At 50.5% G+C, this 15,860-nt stretch overlaps 1 pseudogene; it reads left to right on the top strand.

Annotated features, from left to right (window-relative positions):
* Window positions 1-3,973: 3,973 nt before the first annotated feature.
* Window positions 3,974-7,301, top strand: LOC123142536 (cytosolic sulfotransferase 10-like; annotated as a pseudogene).
* The last annotated feature ends 8,559 nt before the right edge of the window (window positions 7,302-15,860 follow it).

Below are 15,860 nucleotides of genomic sequence, written 5' to 3'. Positions count from 1 at the left end.
ACTAATTAGTTTTTAGTTAATTAACTACTGGGCCCACCTGTCAGTGAGAGATTAATTAAACTAATTATTTTTATTTATAAAACATTTTCTTTTTTAATTTTTGCGGCGGGGCCCGCATGTCAGTGACTGGGCCTGCCCAGTCAGCAGTTGACTGGGTCAACCCAGTCAACTGGGGCCCGTGGGGGCCACTGGCAGGGACACTGGGGGTGGGGCCAGGCCAGCCACGTCGGCGGCCGGCGCCGGCGCAACTCCGGCGACCAAAACCGCGGCGGTCCCTCGCCGGAGTTGGCCGGAATCGCGCTACGGGGCTCGGGGAGGAACGGGGCTAGGCCCATTCGAAAGAACTCGCAGCGCCGCATCCAGTGGTGGCCGGGGCTTCGCCGGACTTGGCCGGAATCGGCGCCGGCGAGCGGCGGAGGCGGCGGCGCGCACGGGTGCTCGACGGAGACATGGCTACGGCAAGCTATCGAAAAAGCGGAGGGGCTGGGGGCATCTACAAACGGCGGGGAGTGTAACGGGCTTGACCCCGTGACCATTTGGTCACCGGAGACCCGCCGGCGGCGAGCCTCGCGGCGCGGCGTTCGGGCGCGCGTGGGGGGGCAGCTACGGAGCGCGGGCGAGCTAGCGGAGAGGGGGAGGAGGTAGAGGAGCTCACCGCGCGGCTGTAGGGGGACGGCAGCGTGCTCGGGGAGGCTCGTCGGAGGCGAAACGGGGCGGCGATCGACGGCGGCCGTGCGGGGAAGACGAGCTCGGTGTGCTCGTTGTAGGGGCTCCGGTCTCCAACGGGATGCACCAGACGATGCAGCGGGCGACGGCGGTCCTTGGAGACACCTTGGGGCGGCGAGGTGGGTACGGTGGCCGTGTGAACGACGGTGAACGGCGGCGAGCGCGTCGGGCGTGGGGAAGAGGAGAGCGGCGCGGATCCGGGGGAGAGGCGCAGAGGCCGAGGGAGTGAGCGGGGTGAGTGGGAGAGAGGCCCGAGGGAGCGGGGGCCGCTGGCGCCCTTATCCTCTCGCGGGGTTCACCGCCGGCGAGGGGGTGCGGCGGCAGCGCGCCCCTGTTCCGACCCGGTCGGGGGAACAGGGAAGGGGCGAGGGAGGAGGTGGGCTGGGCCGGGGGCGCGGGGGTGCTGGTGGCGGCCCAGCTTGGGCCCGGGGGGGGGGGGGGTCAGTGGGGGGGGAGGCCTGCTCCTTTTTTTCTTTTTCTCTGACTGTTTCTGTTTTCTTTTTATTTGCTTATTCCCTTTTCTGTTTTATTTCATTTAAAGCATTTAGGCATTTTATAAAAATGTGTTCTCTCCACCATAATTACCAGTGTAATATTTGGCACCCACTGAACATTTTTGTTTGAGTTTTTGAAAACTTTTATTTTTCACTTTAATTATATTTGAAGTTTGAACTAGGAGTTAGAAAGGAAGGTGATTCAAATGTGATCAAGCCCTGTTTAGCAACATGATTAGCTTAATCACAGGGAGTTACTGTAGCATGATTCCCATGGTGTTACACTTCTATCTAGCAAAACAGGAACCAAACCCTATCAGCGCCATGGCCGCAAGCTCAAGCGTCGTCGTCCTCAACCTCGGCGCATCTCCAACAGAAAAGCTTGCAAGGGGGAATTACCTCCTGTGGAAGGTGCAAGTAATGCCGACGCTGCGTGGAGCGCAAGTGACCGGCCTCCTTGATGGCAGCGACGCCGCACCACCGAAGACGGTGGAAATCACCAAGGCGGACAAGACCACGGCCATAGAGCCCAATCCTCTATATGGCCCGTGGCTGTCGAAGGACCAGCAAGTCCTGAGCTATTTTGTCAATTCGCTGACCCCGGAGATTCTCGCACAAGTCATCGGTAAGGAGAGTACCTATGATCTTTGGATTGCCCTTACTACCTTGTTCGCTGCGCAGTCTCAATCCCGGATAACAAATCTGAGGATCGCAATCTCCAACACCAAGAAGGGCAACATGTCCAGCAATGCATTCATCGCCAAGATGAAGAGCCTCGGAGATGAACTCGCTGCAGCGGGTCGTCCAGTAACCGATGGAGAGATGGTTGATTACACCCTGGCTGGGCTCGATCGGGATTATGATCCTATTGTAGCAGCAGTTGGCACCATCAAGAACTCCATTACGGTCGATGATCTCTTCTCGCAGATCTCCACCTTTGACCAGAGGATGGAGATGCTAGGAGATGGTCCAGGCGGTTTTCGCTCCTCTGCCGATGCCGTCTACAGAGGGCGTGGGCAGTACAGACCAAGAGGAGGCCGTGGGCGAGGAAACAGGGGGCGTGGCCGTGGTGATCGCGGTGACCGCTCCTCCCCCTCTCCTGCTCGCGGCGGCGGCTACGGCGGCCATCAGCAACGCCCACGACAACAACTACAACAGCCACAACAGCAAGAACGGGACTACCCCGAATGCCAGATCTGCTACAAGCATCACCCCGGCGGCGCAAGGGCCTGCTGGCATCGGCATGATGAGGATCAGGAAGAAAAGAAGGTCAACATCATCACAAACTCCTACGGGATTGACACAAACTGGTATGCAGATTCTGGCGCCACTGAACACATTACATGGGAGCTTGATAAGCTGACGATGAGAGAGATACCATGGAGGTGACCAGGTGCATACGTCAAGTGGTTCAGGTATGGACGTTACACATGTTGGAAATTCAATTGTTAAAACCCCCTTAAAAGACTTGCATCTAAACAATGTCTTACATGTCCATGATACATCCAAGAACCTTGTCTCTGTTCATCGCTTTACCCTCGATAATAATGTTCTCATAATTTTTTACCCTTACTCTTTTGTGGTCAAGGACTTGGCAACGAGGAGAGTCATCCTTAGAGGAAAATGTGAGGGAGGCTTGTATCCACTCATATCATCATCTTCATCATGGTCGAATAAACAAGCCTGGAGTGTCACCAAACCATCTTCGGCAAAGTGGCATAGTCGTTTGGGTCATCCCTCTTCAGTTATAGTTCAGCATGTCCTTAGTAAAAATAAGCTCTCCTATGAGCCTAGTTCTGAGTCAATTTGTGATGCTTGTCAACAAGCTAAGAGTCATCAGTTACCCTATCCTATTTCTACTAGTATTTCCACTGCTCCATTGCAACTTGTTTTCTCGGATGTGTGGGGACCAGCTCCTACCTCAGTTGGTAGATTTTCATACTATGTTAGCTTCATTGGTGACTATAGTAAATTTACTTGGATTTATTTGCTAAAGAAACGATCCGATGTTTTCCAAGTTTTTAGCAATTTCCAAAACCTTGTTGAACGACAATTGAACTCCAAAATTCTTGCTATGCAAACCGATTGGGGTGGTGAGTATGAGAAACTAAATTCCTTCTTCCAAAATATTGGAATTTCTCATCATGTTTCGTGTCCCCATGCTCACCAACAAAACGGGTCGGCTGAACGCAAGCACTGCCATATTGTTAAAGTAGGACTAGCATTGCTAGCAAACACTTCCATGCCTCTGAAATTTTGGGATGAAGCTTTTTTTACTGCCACATATCTTATAAACATTCGTCCTAGCAAAGTCATCAACTTTGAGAATCCCATCACTCGTCTTTTTGGTATTTCACCAGATTACAAGTCTCTTAGAGTTTTCGGATGTGCTTGTTGGCCCAACCTCAGGCCTTATAACACACGCAAACTTGCGTTTCGTTCAAAAAAAAGTGCTTTCATAGGCTATAGCCCCATGCACAAAGGATTCAAGTGTCTTGACATCTCTACGGGACGAGTATATATCTCTAGAGACATTGTGTTTGACGAGTCAGTATCTCCTTTTGCATCACTTCATCCCAATGCCGGTGCCCTTCTCCGCCAAGATATACTTCTCCTTCCATCCATGTCTCCTAGTTTTGATCAAGGGGGAGATAACAATTGTACTAACCAACATGATAATGTTCCTAGAAACAGTGCTCCTTCTGTACGTGTGCAGGTCTCTGAAGAAAACGGTGCAGCAAACGGTGTAGAAAATGGTGTTCAAAATGATCAAAACAATATGTTATTTCATGTGCAAGAAGAAGAAGGAGCAGGCGCGGTCTTCGAGGACGATCTGGCAGCGCCTGCCACTCCTGTGCGGGAATCCTCCTCGGATCACAGGCGCGCAGCAGCCTCGGATTGGGAGCCCACCAGCCGAGAGCGACACCGCGGGCACATGCAGCGCGGGCGCATGCAGCCAACCGCTGCGGCGCGCTGCTCCCACATGCAGCCAACTGCTGCGTCAGGCTCCGGATCGGCTGCGGCTGCTGACTCTGCGGCCACAGAAGAAACGGCTACCACACAGGAGGCTACTGGATCATCTGCGGCTGATTCTGAAAACTCTCCGGGATCTTCTGCATCTAACCGGTCTGTGCATATTCCTGCACAGAGTTCAGCACAACCACAACCTGTTGCTACACGTGTCATGACTCGACTTCAAAAAGGTATTAGAAATCCTAAAAAAAGAATGGATGGCACAATACCATACGGCATGTTGTGTATTTCAGGTGAACCAGCAAAACTAAGTGATGCATTTGGAGATCCTAAATGGAAAAGAGCTATGGATGAAGAATATGGTGCACTTATGAAGAATAAAACATGGCACTTGGTACCAAATCAGAGAGGTAAAAATATTATTGATTGCAAGTGGGTTTACAGAATAAAAAGAAAAGAAGATGGCTCCATTGATAGGTACAAGGCACGCCTAGTTGTGAAAGGGTTTAAGCAAAGATATGGTATTGATTATGAGGATACATTCAGTCCGGTTGTTAAAGCTGCTACTATAAGGCTTGTGCTAGCCATTGTTGTTTGTAGGGGATGGAGTCTTAGACAGCTAGATGTTCAGAACGCGTTTCTGCATGGTGTTCTGGAAGAGGAGGTCTATATGAGGCAACCACCAGGGTATGAGAATAAACAAACACCTCATTATGTTTGCAAGCTTGATTAGGCTCTTTATGGTCTGAAGCAGTCACCTAGAGCTTGGTTCTCAAGGTTAAGTTTACAATTGAAGCATCTTGGATTTGTTCCATCCATAGCAGATACATCTCTTTTTATTTATAATAAGGCACATACAGTAATTTTTGTGCTTATATATGTTGATGATATCATAGTTGCAAGCTCATCACCAAATGCTACTAATGCTCTCTTGCGTGACTTGAGTTCAAAGTTTGCATTGAAGGATCTAGGTGACTTACACTTTTTCTTAGGCATTGAAGTTAAGAAGACTCAAGATGGCATAATGTTAAATCAGGAAAAGTATGCTACTGATATTCTAACTTGTATGGGAATGAAGGATTGCAAACCTTCACCTACGCCATTGTCTTCTTCAGAACAGCTTTCGGCATATCAAGGAGAACCGCTTAATGAACAAGAAAGTACAAAATATATAAGTGCTGTTGGAGCTCTACAGTATTTGACTTTGACATGGCCAGACATATCATTTGCTGTAAACAAGGTTTGTCAATATTTGCATGCTCCTACCTCCACTCATTGGACATCTGTGAAAAGGATTATACGATATATTAAGCACACTGTGAGTTTGGGACTTCAGTTCAAACGTTCGAGTTCTACACTTGTTAGTGCCTTTTCTGATGCTGACTGGGCAGGATGTAGTGATGACAGAAAGTCAACTGGAGGATTTGCAGTGTTCTTTGGATCAAACCTTATTTCTTGGAAACAAGCCACAGTGTCAAGGTCAAGTACAAAGGCTGAGTATAAATCTCTAGCAAACGCAACTGCTGAAATTATTTGGGTGGAATCATTGCTTCATGAGTTAGGAATCAAGCAACATCGTACATCTTGTCTATGGTGTGACAATTTGGGTGCTACATATCTGTCTGCTAATCCAGTTTTTCATGCTAGAACCAAGCATATTGAGATAGATTTTCACTTTGTACGAGAAAGAGTTGCTGACAAGAAATTCAAGATACGATTTATTCCATCCAAGGATCAATTAGCAGATGGGTTCACTAAAGCTCTTCCAGCAAGGCCATTTGAGGAGTTCAATTTTTTTTGAATATAGGGTAATTTAGATTAAGGGAGGGTGTTAGAATATCTGTTTAAACTCAATTGTAATCTAAACCTCCCTCTATCTGTACTTCTCTCGTCTCCTTCTTGGACTCCTCGTGTATCGATGAATCCTAGCGATCATCATAATCTTGTACGCCACGACAGGGGCGATTCCTGTCTCTCATAAATAAACACAACGCGGCTCCCATCGGGAGTAGGAACGCTTCCACCATATCAATCTTACACCCTCGACACGCGGTTCCGCCCGTTCCATCTGAGGCAGTACAGCGGGTTCTGGCTGCTGGAGGAGTTCCTCATGGCCGTTCCGACCGTCCACTCGGTCTTCGAGCCGAGGCCGTCAGACGTCCTCCTTGCCAGCTTCCCAAAGTGCGGCACCACCTGGCTCAAGGCTCTTGCCTTCACCACGCGCAACCGGACCGAGCACCCACCATGTGACCTCAACCACCCGCTCTGCCGTGGCAAACCCCACGATGTCGTCAGGTACCTGGAGATGGCGTTCGCGCAGTCGACGGACGACAGTGGAGCAGGCGACGCGTTCGCGGCGCTCCCTTCGCCACGCGTGGTCGCCACACACCTTCCCTACTCTCTCCTGCCACGGCGCATCACCGCGAAGGAGTCCGGCTGCCGGATCGTGTATCTGCCGGGACCCAAAGGATGCATTTGTTTCCTCGTGGAGTCGTGGTTCTTCGCCAAGAAAGGGGCAGCCGCCGTTGCACGAGCTCGAGCCCGAGCCCGAGCCAACGAGGACACGGACATGTAGCAGCCGCCACCGTACACATTTGAGGAGGCGTTCGAGCTGTTCTGTGACGGCATATGCGTGAGCGGCCCGCAGTGGCGCCACGTGGTGGGCTACTGGGAGATGAGCAGGAAGCGGCCGGAGAAGGTGCTCTTCCTCCGGTACGAGCAGATGCTCCGGGACCCCGTGAACCACGTGAAGAAGCTGGCGGAGTTCATGGGGTGCCCGTTCTCCGGTGAGGAGGAGGCAGTCGGGGTGGTGCAGGCCATCGTGGAGCTGTGCAGCTTCCAGAGCTTGAAGAACATGGAGGTGAACTAGAGTGGCAGCCAGGGTCCGGCGGCACACGAGTCCTTTTTCCGAAAGGGTGTGGTCGGGGACTGGAGCAACACATGACACCAGCGATGGCGGAACGGCTGGACAAGATCGTCGAGGACGCACTGCAAGGCTCGGGGTTCAGCTTCGCCGTCGCAGGGTCGTCCTCGTCAATGTGCTAGCGACATGGATGCATGGATGCATGGATGCATGATGTTGTACCTTCGATATATGTAGAGTCCTTTGTACGCTGTGCTTGATTTTTCATAAGTCGAAAATAAAGCTTGTCGTCGTGGCGCATTTTCCTCAAAGACAACTTCCTTGACACAAGCCACCTCCATTTTTACAAACACAATGGTGTCCAGTCCTTCGATTTTGCATCGGAATATTGGATGACAGATAAGTAGGTGGCTAGTGAATAGGGAATCAGCTTCTGGAAGACAGACAAATCAGTGTTGGCGGCCATGGCATCAATCGATGAATCAGCTTCACCATGAAAACAATCGAGTAAATGGCACTAGCGGTCACAGAACTTGTGCGGTGGGTGCACTACTCGTAAACCGAAAAAACTGGTCACAGAACTTGTGTTTCGGGTGCATATTGGTCAAAACTGACTGACTCCGTTAGTTTTTTTACAGCAAAGCCCCTAAACTCTTTGTATGGGTTTTTTCTTGCAAAAAACACCACCATAGACGCCTACAAGGTGTTCGATGAAATGAAAGACATCCGCGTAGTTGTTGATGTGCTACACCGGCATGCTGACTTTGTCGTCCAGCTTCTGCACCAACACCGGTGACGCAGCACGTACGCGCAGACTGGAGCACGCACACACCACGCAGCACACAGTACACTCCACGAGCACGCACACAGCACACACCACATCACGCACACACACCAGATCACGCACGCAACACACATCAAGCGCACACATCCGGCTCCCTGACTACACGCCCTCCGTAGCTCCCACACAACAACGACACGACGACTGACTTGCCCAGACACCAACGCGACGGTCCTTGTTGGAGATGACCGGCGACCGAGCGGAACTGGGCCAGGAGGCAGGAGCCCTCCGCGACGACGACCCGCGGCCCTAGAGCCAACTCTGCCGGTTGTCCCGGGACCGGGAGAAGGTGTCGTCGGCGAGCTCTTTGGGCAGGCCTGCATGTCGGCACGGCGCCAGAGCGCCCGGCGGAGCCCCTGAGCAGGTTGAGCCTGACGACGTCCACACGTCCTTGCCCCTCATCCTGACGCCAAGGACGACGTGGGTGTCGTGTCTGTCGATGTAGGCGCCCTTGTACGTGTATCGGTGTATGTGAATTTGAGCGCCTTTCTGGCGCTGGCGAGCAGCAGCTCGGCATACTCCCAGTGGCGACGGCATTCTTCCCTCTGCGCGCACGGTAGCGATACGTTGCTGCCACCATCATCGTGGTCGCTTCGCAATGTTAGGGGAGGTGGCGGTGGCAACTGGCAAGCACAGTCGCGGGTTGCCGGCGAACGACGTCGCGTTGAATAAGATGAGTTGCTGGTTCAGCGGCACCATGGACAGGTTACTATGGTGAGAAGTCGTCGGCCGTGAGGCTCTTCATACCGCCCATCTCCGTCGCGACGCCACCGCCCAGCTTGTTCCACGGCACGTTTATGTACTTGAGCACCTGGATCTCCGCCAGCCACACCTCCAGGATCGCTCTGCTGGGGTGAGCGTCAGCTAGGGCCGGTCACCGAGCCCCTCCCGCACGATGGCGGGGCACCAGAACGTGGCACTGTCATCCGTCATTTCATCGAATACCTTGCCCGCGTCCACCGTGGTGTTTTTCCCGCAAGGAAAACCCGTATCAAACAGGTTAGGGGGTTTGCTGCAAAAAAAAAACTAACGGAGTCAGTCAGTTTTGACCAACTTGCACCCGAAACATAAGTTCTGTGACCAGTATTTCCGGTTTGTGAGTAGTGTGACTAAAGCGCACCCACTGCACAAGTTTTATGACTGTCAGTGCCATTTCGATAATAAAGCTTGTCATCGTGGAGCCCGTGGCCCATTGGCGGCGATGGCATCAATCGATGAAACTCAAGCGCCTTTCACCAGGAAAACAATCGTCGGCCATTCAAAGTCAACTACTCCGATCCAAATTACAAGAAAAATACTGTAATATTTTTCACTGGTTCAGTACTGATATCACAAATAGCCACAGGTGCAACCTACTGGCTACTACACTACATCACAGATGCTAATCTCGCTTGAAACCTTCAGGGTGGACGCGGTCGGGATCAGCAAGGATCGACGCGGTGGTGATCGGCGCGGCGGGGCAGTGCATCTCCTCTTAGCTTCTCCCAGCTCCATGTAAGCGTTCTTCTTGCCGGCAGCATTGATCCTCGCGACGGATTGGTGCGGCAGCGGCGGCGGCGGCGGCGGAGCAGAGCGTTTCTTTCCAACCGCTTCCTTGGTAGCGTTTGCCGACTTGACGGCGGTAGGGCCGTTTGAGATGGAAGAGATCGGCGCGGATCGGCATGCTGACGGAGAGGCAGATGACTTGTCGGGAATTCTCACGCTCGCTACGCCGGAAACCTTCATGGTGGACGAGGTCAGGGTCCTCATCGTCCTCTTCGGAGCTTCTCCTAGGTCCAAGTAAGCGATCTTCTTGCCGGCAGCATTGGTTGTGGCGATTCTGGCGAACGGGATGAGCGCGGGTCGGTGCGGCGGCGGCGGCGGAGCAAAGCGTTTGTTTGCTACCCCTTCCTTTGTAGCGTTGGCCCGGTTCGTGGTGACAGCACCGGTTGACGTGGAGGAGATCAGCGCCGATTGGCGTGGCGATGGCGACGGTGGCGCGAAGGACTTCCTTGCAACTCTCTCCCTCGCCGCGTTGACGGCCTTCCTGCGGCGCTTGAGATCATGACAGATCTGGTCGTGCATCGTCATGAGAGCGGGCGTGTGCTGAAGGTTGCGGAGGAAGGACAGGAGGGATCAGCGAGGGATTTGTGAGTTGCCGGGAAGCCCCTAGCTAGGCTTATATCTGGCGGAGGGTCGCCGAGGTGGAGTCGGACTCGAGGAGAGATGCGTGCGTGCCAAGCACTGCGTGAACAAGGAGGAATCGAGTTGCAAAGCTTCATCTTGGAGCGATGCGTACGTACGTACGTACACGAATTATGTAGCCTTTCCGTTGAAGATGCACAGTTTATTTCAGAGCCTTGGACGTCCAGCAGCTAGGAGTCTTGAGAGACTTGATAAACGTTTTTCCCCGAAACCTAGGAGCGCTCTTGGCGGCGACTAGGGTTTCGACGTAACTTCGCGGCGGCCGCAGATCTCATCGGCGGAGCGCTTGGGGAATTCGTCGGGGGCCTGATGGCGACGTCCGCCTTCTCTGGCAGCGGGCAGAAAGAGCAAGGGGCCTTGTCCCCTAGATCGGCAAGGGCGAAACTCGAGGAAGCACTGGGGAAACTAGACATATCTGAAGAAGAAGCAAAACCACTGATCCTAGATGATCGAGTGGAGGAGGGGACGGAGAAGTGGCTCCTGGCTGGTAAAATCCTTCACAAGAACCAATTCCACATCCATACCATTACCAATGCGCTTCGTCCAGCATGGGGGAATCCGAGAGGGCTTCGTTCTCGTTCGGTTGGACCCAATATGTTCGTCGCTGAGTTTGAGAACCAGAGGGACAGAGACCGTGTTTGGGGAGGATCACCGTGGCATCTTAATAAAAAACGCGGTGATTCTCGCCGAATTTGAGGACCACATGAGACCAGATGAGTTGAAGTTCGACCGGCTTCAGGTTTGGGCCAGGATCTTAAATTTGCCATACAATCTGAAAGATGATGCTTGGCCCCTACCTATCGCTCGGCAACTTGACAAGAACGTACAAATTGCCAAGTTTGATCATGTTGGAGGTTATCTCCGAGCAAGGGTCACAATTGAGGTGGATAAACCTTTGAGGAGAGGGATCCTTATAGATTCGGCTAGGAGAAAGAAGGTTGACCCATATGATATTCAATACGAACAGATTCCGTACTTCTGTCTCTCTTGTGGCCAACTAGGGCATTCAGATATCTACTGCCCGACGCCTGGCACCCGTGATGCTAATGGTGATCATTCTTTCGGGTCCAAGCTTAGAGCACCTGAGGATTACAAGTTTGCAGCGTCTAGCCAAGGCTCTACCAAGGAGCAGCCCTTGGAACCGAACAACAAGGATGCAACAAAGAATTCAAGCAGCAAGACGGATGCTGGGGATGAAGTCACGTCTCAGATCAAGCCCAGGAGCCAGTCCAAGCGCAAAGAAGCTCCGAATCAAGTTTATAGGCCAGTGGCAAAAACTCTCTTACTTCTTACCTCGGGTCAGAATGGGGACGTCACCGACACTAGCGAGAACCCTGCTGCAGATGATGGCACTGATGGGGAAGGACATGTGCTTGAACGTGAGTCAAAGAAGAAGAGGCCTACACCAGAGAATTCGGCAGAGACCGCGCCGCGGTCCTGCCCAGCCCAATGAGTTGTATCAGTTGGAACTGTCGGGGGCTTGGGAACCCCGAGACAGTTCGAGAGCTTCGCAGCATTTTGAAGCAAGAAGGCCCCTCCCTACTCTTCGTTATGGAGACGAAGATTAGAGGAAAACATGTGGAGAAATTACAGCATAACCTTGGTTTTAATGGCTGTTTTGCCGTTGATAACGTAGGTCTGAGTGGTGGAATTGGCCTTTTTTGGTCAAGAGATGTCACAGTTGAACTCAAGAACTACAGTGTTAATCACATTGATGTACTAGTGCGTAATTCGGATCAAAACTCTCCTGAGTGGAGATTTATTGGTTTCTACGGTGCGCCAAGAGCGGAGGACAGAAACTATAGATGGACTGCATTGTGTACTCTTCATGCTCTTCCGCACTCGGTGTGGCTCTGTATGGGAGACTTCAATGAAACCTTGTACGCTTCTGAACATTTTAGTAATCATGCTAGACCCAAGGGCCGAATGGGTGCGTTTCGTGAGGTTACTGATGAGTGTTCTTTTCAAGATTTGGGGTGGTCCGGGTGTGCCTATACCTGGGACAACCGCCAATTTGGTGATTCTAATGTAAAGGCGAGATTGGATCGGGCTTTTGCTAATGAAGAATTCCGGCAACGTTATGAATATACCCGAGTTAAACACCTAACTTCTGTGGAATCTGACCATTGTTTCGTTGTTGTGGAAATAAGATTAACAGTAACAGGGAGGAGCCGTCCGGTGAAACAGTTCAAATATGAGAATGTATAGCAAACTCATGTTGATTATGACAGTATTGTGGCGGAGGCCTGGCGCGGCCTGCCGCATAGGCCAGGCATGCAGGGGGTGGCTGACTCCCTTGATCATATTCGGCGCACTCTGGCTCCATGGGGTGCGAAGGAGTTCGGGAGGTACGCCAACTACAGAAAAAAATTGAATAAAATTAGGAGCTCGTCCTTGGGACGCGGTCCTGGTGATGAGGAATGACACATTGTTAATCAGTTAAGAGAAGCCCTTCACCAAGAGGAGATTTGGATGCGGCAACGTTCACGTGTGCCCTGGCTTCGAGAAGGAGATCGCAATACCTCCTACTTCCAAGCACAAGCAGCCCAACGTGAACGTATAAACCGAATTGTCGGTCTCCGGCGACAAGATGGGTCTGTTTGTGTTGATGCAAGTGAGGATAAGTGTGAGGTGCAATCTTTCTACCAAAATCTGTATGAATCAGATGGATTTCATGATCCAAGTGATCTACTACATTATGTCCCGGTTAAAGTCACTTCGGACATGAATGTTGTTCTTGATAAACCTTTTGTTGCGGCCGAGGTCAAGGAGGCTCTATTTCAAATGCACCTTCAAAGGCTCCTGGTGTAGATGGATTTACCGCGGGGTTTTATCAACGTCATTAGGATCTTCTGAAAGATGATGTTACAATAGCCATTCTAGACTTTCTGAATGGAGGGGAGCTGCCTGCGGGTATCAATGATACTACCATTACTTTAATCCCAAAGGTATGACACCCCCAGACAATTTCTCAATATCGCCCAATCGCTCTCTATCCGATATTATACAAGATTGCTGCTAAAGTGATTACTAACCGAATGAGATGCCATATGGAGTCGATAATCAGCGAGGAACAAAGTGTGTTTGTGCCAAATCGTTTGATCACAGATAATGTATTAGTTGCATATAAAAGTGTGCATACTATGAGACGACGTAAGAAGGGGAAGAACTTCTCTTGTGCGGTCAAGCTAGATATGATGAAGGCTTATGACCGGGTCGAGTGGCATTATTTGGAGGCCATAATGATAAAACTGGGTTTCAGTATCATTGTTAGACTAATTATGAAGTGTGTTTCGTCGGTCAGATTCTCAGTGAAGGTGAATGGGGAGCTTTTGCCCTATTTCACTCCTTCTAAAGGATTGCGGCAGGGCGATCTAGTATCCCCATACTTGTTTCTGTTATGTGCAGAAGGTTTTTCCTCTCTACTCAAGTACTATGATGGTGGCTTTGTGGATAGAGGGATTCGAGTCAGCTATAAATCACCCTGGGTGAGTCATCTGTTGTTCGCCGATGACAGTCTTATTTTCATCAGTGCAACCCAACAAAGTGCAGCAAGATTAAACGCAATCCTTGAGATTTATGGGAGTGCCTCCGGTCAGCGTATAAACAGAGATAAAAGTGCCATTTTTTTAGCACTAACACATCGGAGCCGGTGCGGCAGCTTCTGAAAACTACCTTAGACATTTATGTCGAGGCGTTTAGCGAGAGATATCTTGGTCTTCCGACAGCTGTGCGCCGTATAACCAGTGGCACCTTTGCTCACATTGGAGATAGAGCTCGAGTTAAGATGCAAGGATGGCCAGAAAGGTTGCTGGCATGCGTGGGTAGAGATGCTTTGATGAAGTCTGTAGTTCAAGCACTTCCAACATACAGCATGACAACCTTCCTGTTAAACAAAAAAGTATGCAAGAGCATTACTTCACCAATGGCAAAATTCTTCTGGAGTAGCTCTTTGGAGAAGAAAGCAATGCATTGGGTTGCTTGGGATAAGATTGCGATGCCGAAGTGCAAAGGGGGCATGGGATATCGAGACATGCACCTGTTTAACTTGGCTCTGTTGGGAAACACGGCTGGCGATTTTTAACCACGCCGGACTCCTTGTGTGCTCAAGTTTTAAAGGGCCGTTACTTCCCGGACGTGGACTTCATGCAGGCAGTTATTCCAAAAACTGCATCAGCTACATGGCGAGCAATTATTGCCGGAAGGGAAGCACTACGGGCTGGACTGATCAAACGAGTTGGTGATGGTTCATCAATTTCGGTTTGGGATGACATGTGGATTCCTGGAACCACGACCATGAAACCAATGCCGAGACCAGAAAATACAGTGATTGAAAATGTCTCCGAGCTTATTGATCAGGAGAACTGGACATATGGAATCAGCAGTTGGTAAGAGATACCTTCATCTTGACAGACGCAAATGCTATATTAAATATCCCAATTCGGCAAGGTGGAGGTGATGATTTTCTAGCTTGGGCTTTTCAGAAGATAGGCAACTACACTGTTAAATCGGCGTATTGTGCTCTCGCGAATCAAAAAGAGTGCTTAGCTCTAGATGAAGGGACGGCTACCGGCACCTCAACGAGCGATCAACAGATGTGGAGTGCACTTTGGAAGCTGAATGTCGTACCCAAGGTGAGAGTGTTCTGGTGAAGGGTTTTGCGTGGCATACTCCCGGATGAACAAACACTACGGACATGGCATATTAGCGATTTGAGCAGATGCAAAATCTGCCACGTGATGGAGGAAGACCTCAAGCATGCCTTGATTCACCGTGCTCATGCTAATTGTTTCTGGAATGTGGCTTTGCGTTGGTTTGACCTCCGGCTACCTCAACTTCACCCAGTTTCATGGGCCAAGGAAATTATGTGTGATCCTCGCTTCTCGGACAAGGACAGGCCACTGATCATCACCATTATGTGGTCTATTTGGCACTCTCGTAACAAGTTAAAGCACGAGGAGGAGGAGTCGGATCCAACAACTTGTATGCGTGTGACTAGGGAGGCGCTTGCACTACTTGAGTTACCACGGAAACATACACTGGTCATGTCGGGTCATGGCTGGAGACCACCTGAAACGGGGTTAGTCAAGATCAATACAGATGCATGGTGCAATATCTATTGACACAACTACTGCTGGTGCAGGTGGAGTTGCAAGGTCTAATAATAGGCTGCTGGGTGCATGGTGCAAACCATACACTGGTATTACGGATCCTCTTATCGCTGAGGCAATGGCGCTGCGTGATGGTGTGCTTTTCGCCAAACTTCGAGGTTACACACATGCGATAATGGAGGTGGACTGCCTGGAGATGGTTAATCTCTGGAATACTCGCCACAACTCTCGTTCGATTGTGGCTCCTATCTTAGTTGAAATTGGAGAGCTTGTTAGTGATTTTTCTCTTTTTGTAATCCAACATGTAATAAGGTCAGCAAACGTTCTAGCGCATCTATGTGCAAAGCGTGCTTGCACATTGAATGTGACGGAAAGCTGGCTCGAAGACAACCCTGGTTTTCTCCTGACCAGCTTATTAACTGATTGTCGGGAGAATGCCTTCGTTTGAATAAAGCTCTCTACATTGCCTGCAAAAAAAAGAGCCTTGTTAGGTGTAAAATCGTTGCCCTGCATACGTGAAGAGTCAGCTTGTTATAGGGGTGCAAAAAAAAATTTGCCGCTACAATATGTTGGCATATTTACATTCGATCCTTGTTTACTCGGTGTCATCTTGAACTCGCAAAACTTTCGTACTAGGAGCATCTCCAATAAATCCCATAAAAACTCCC

The sequence above is a fragment of the Triticum aestivum genome, chromosome 6D, assembly GCF_018294505.1.
Source record: "Triticum aestivum cultivar Chinese Spring chromosome 6D, IWGSC CS RefSeq v2.1, whole genome shotgun sequence".
In the NCBI taxonomy this organism is placed as follows: Eukaryota; Viridiplantae; Streptophyta; class Magnoliopsida; order Poales; family Poaceae; genus Triticum; species Triticum aestivum.
This window is presented reverse-complemented; position numbering and strand designations above follow the sequence as displayed.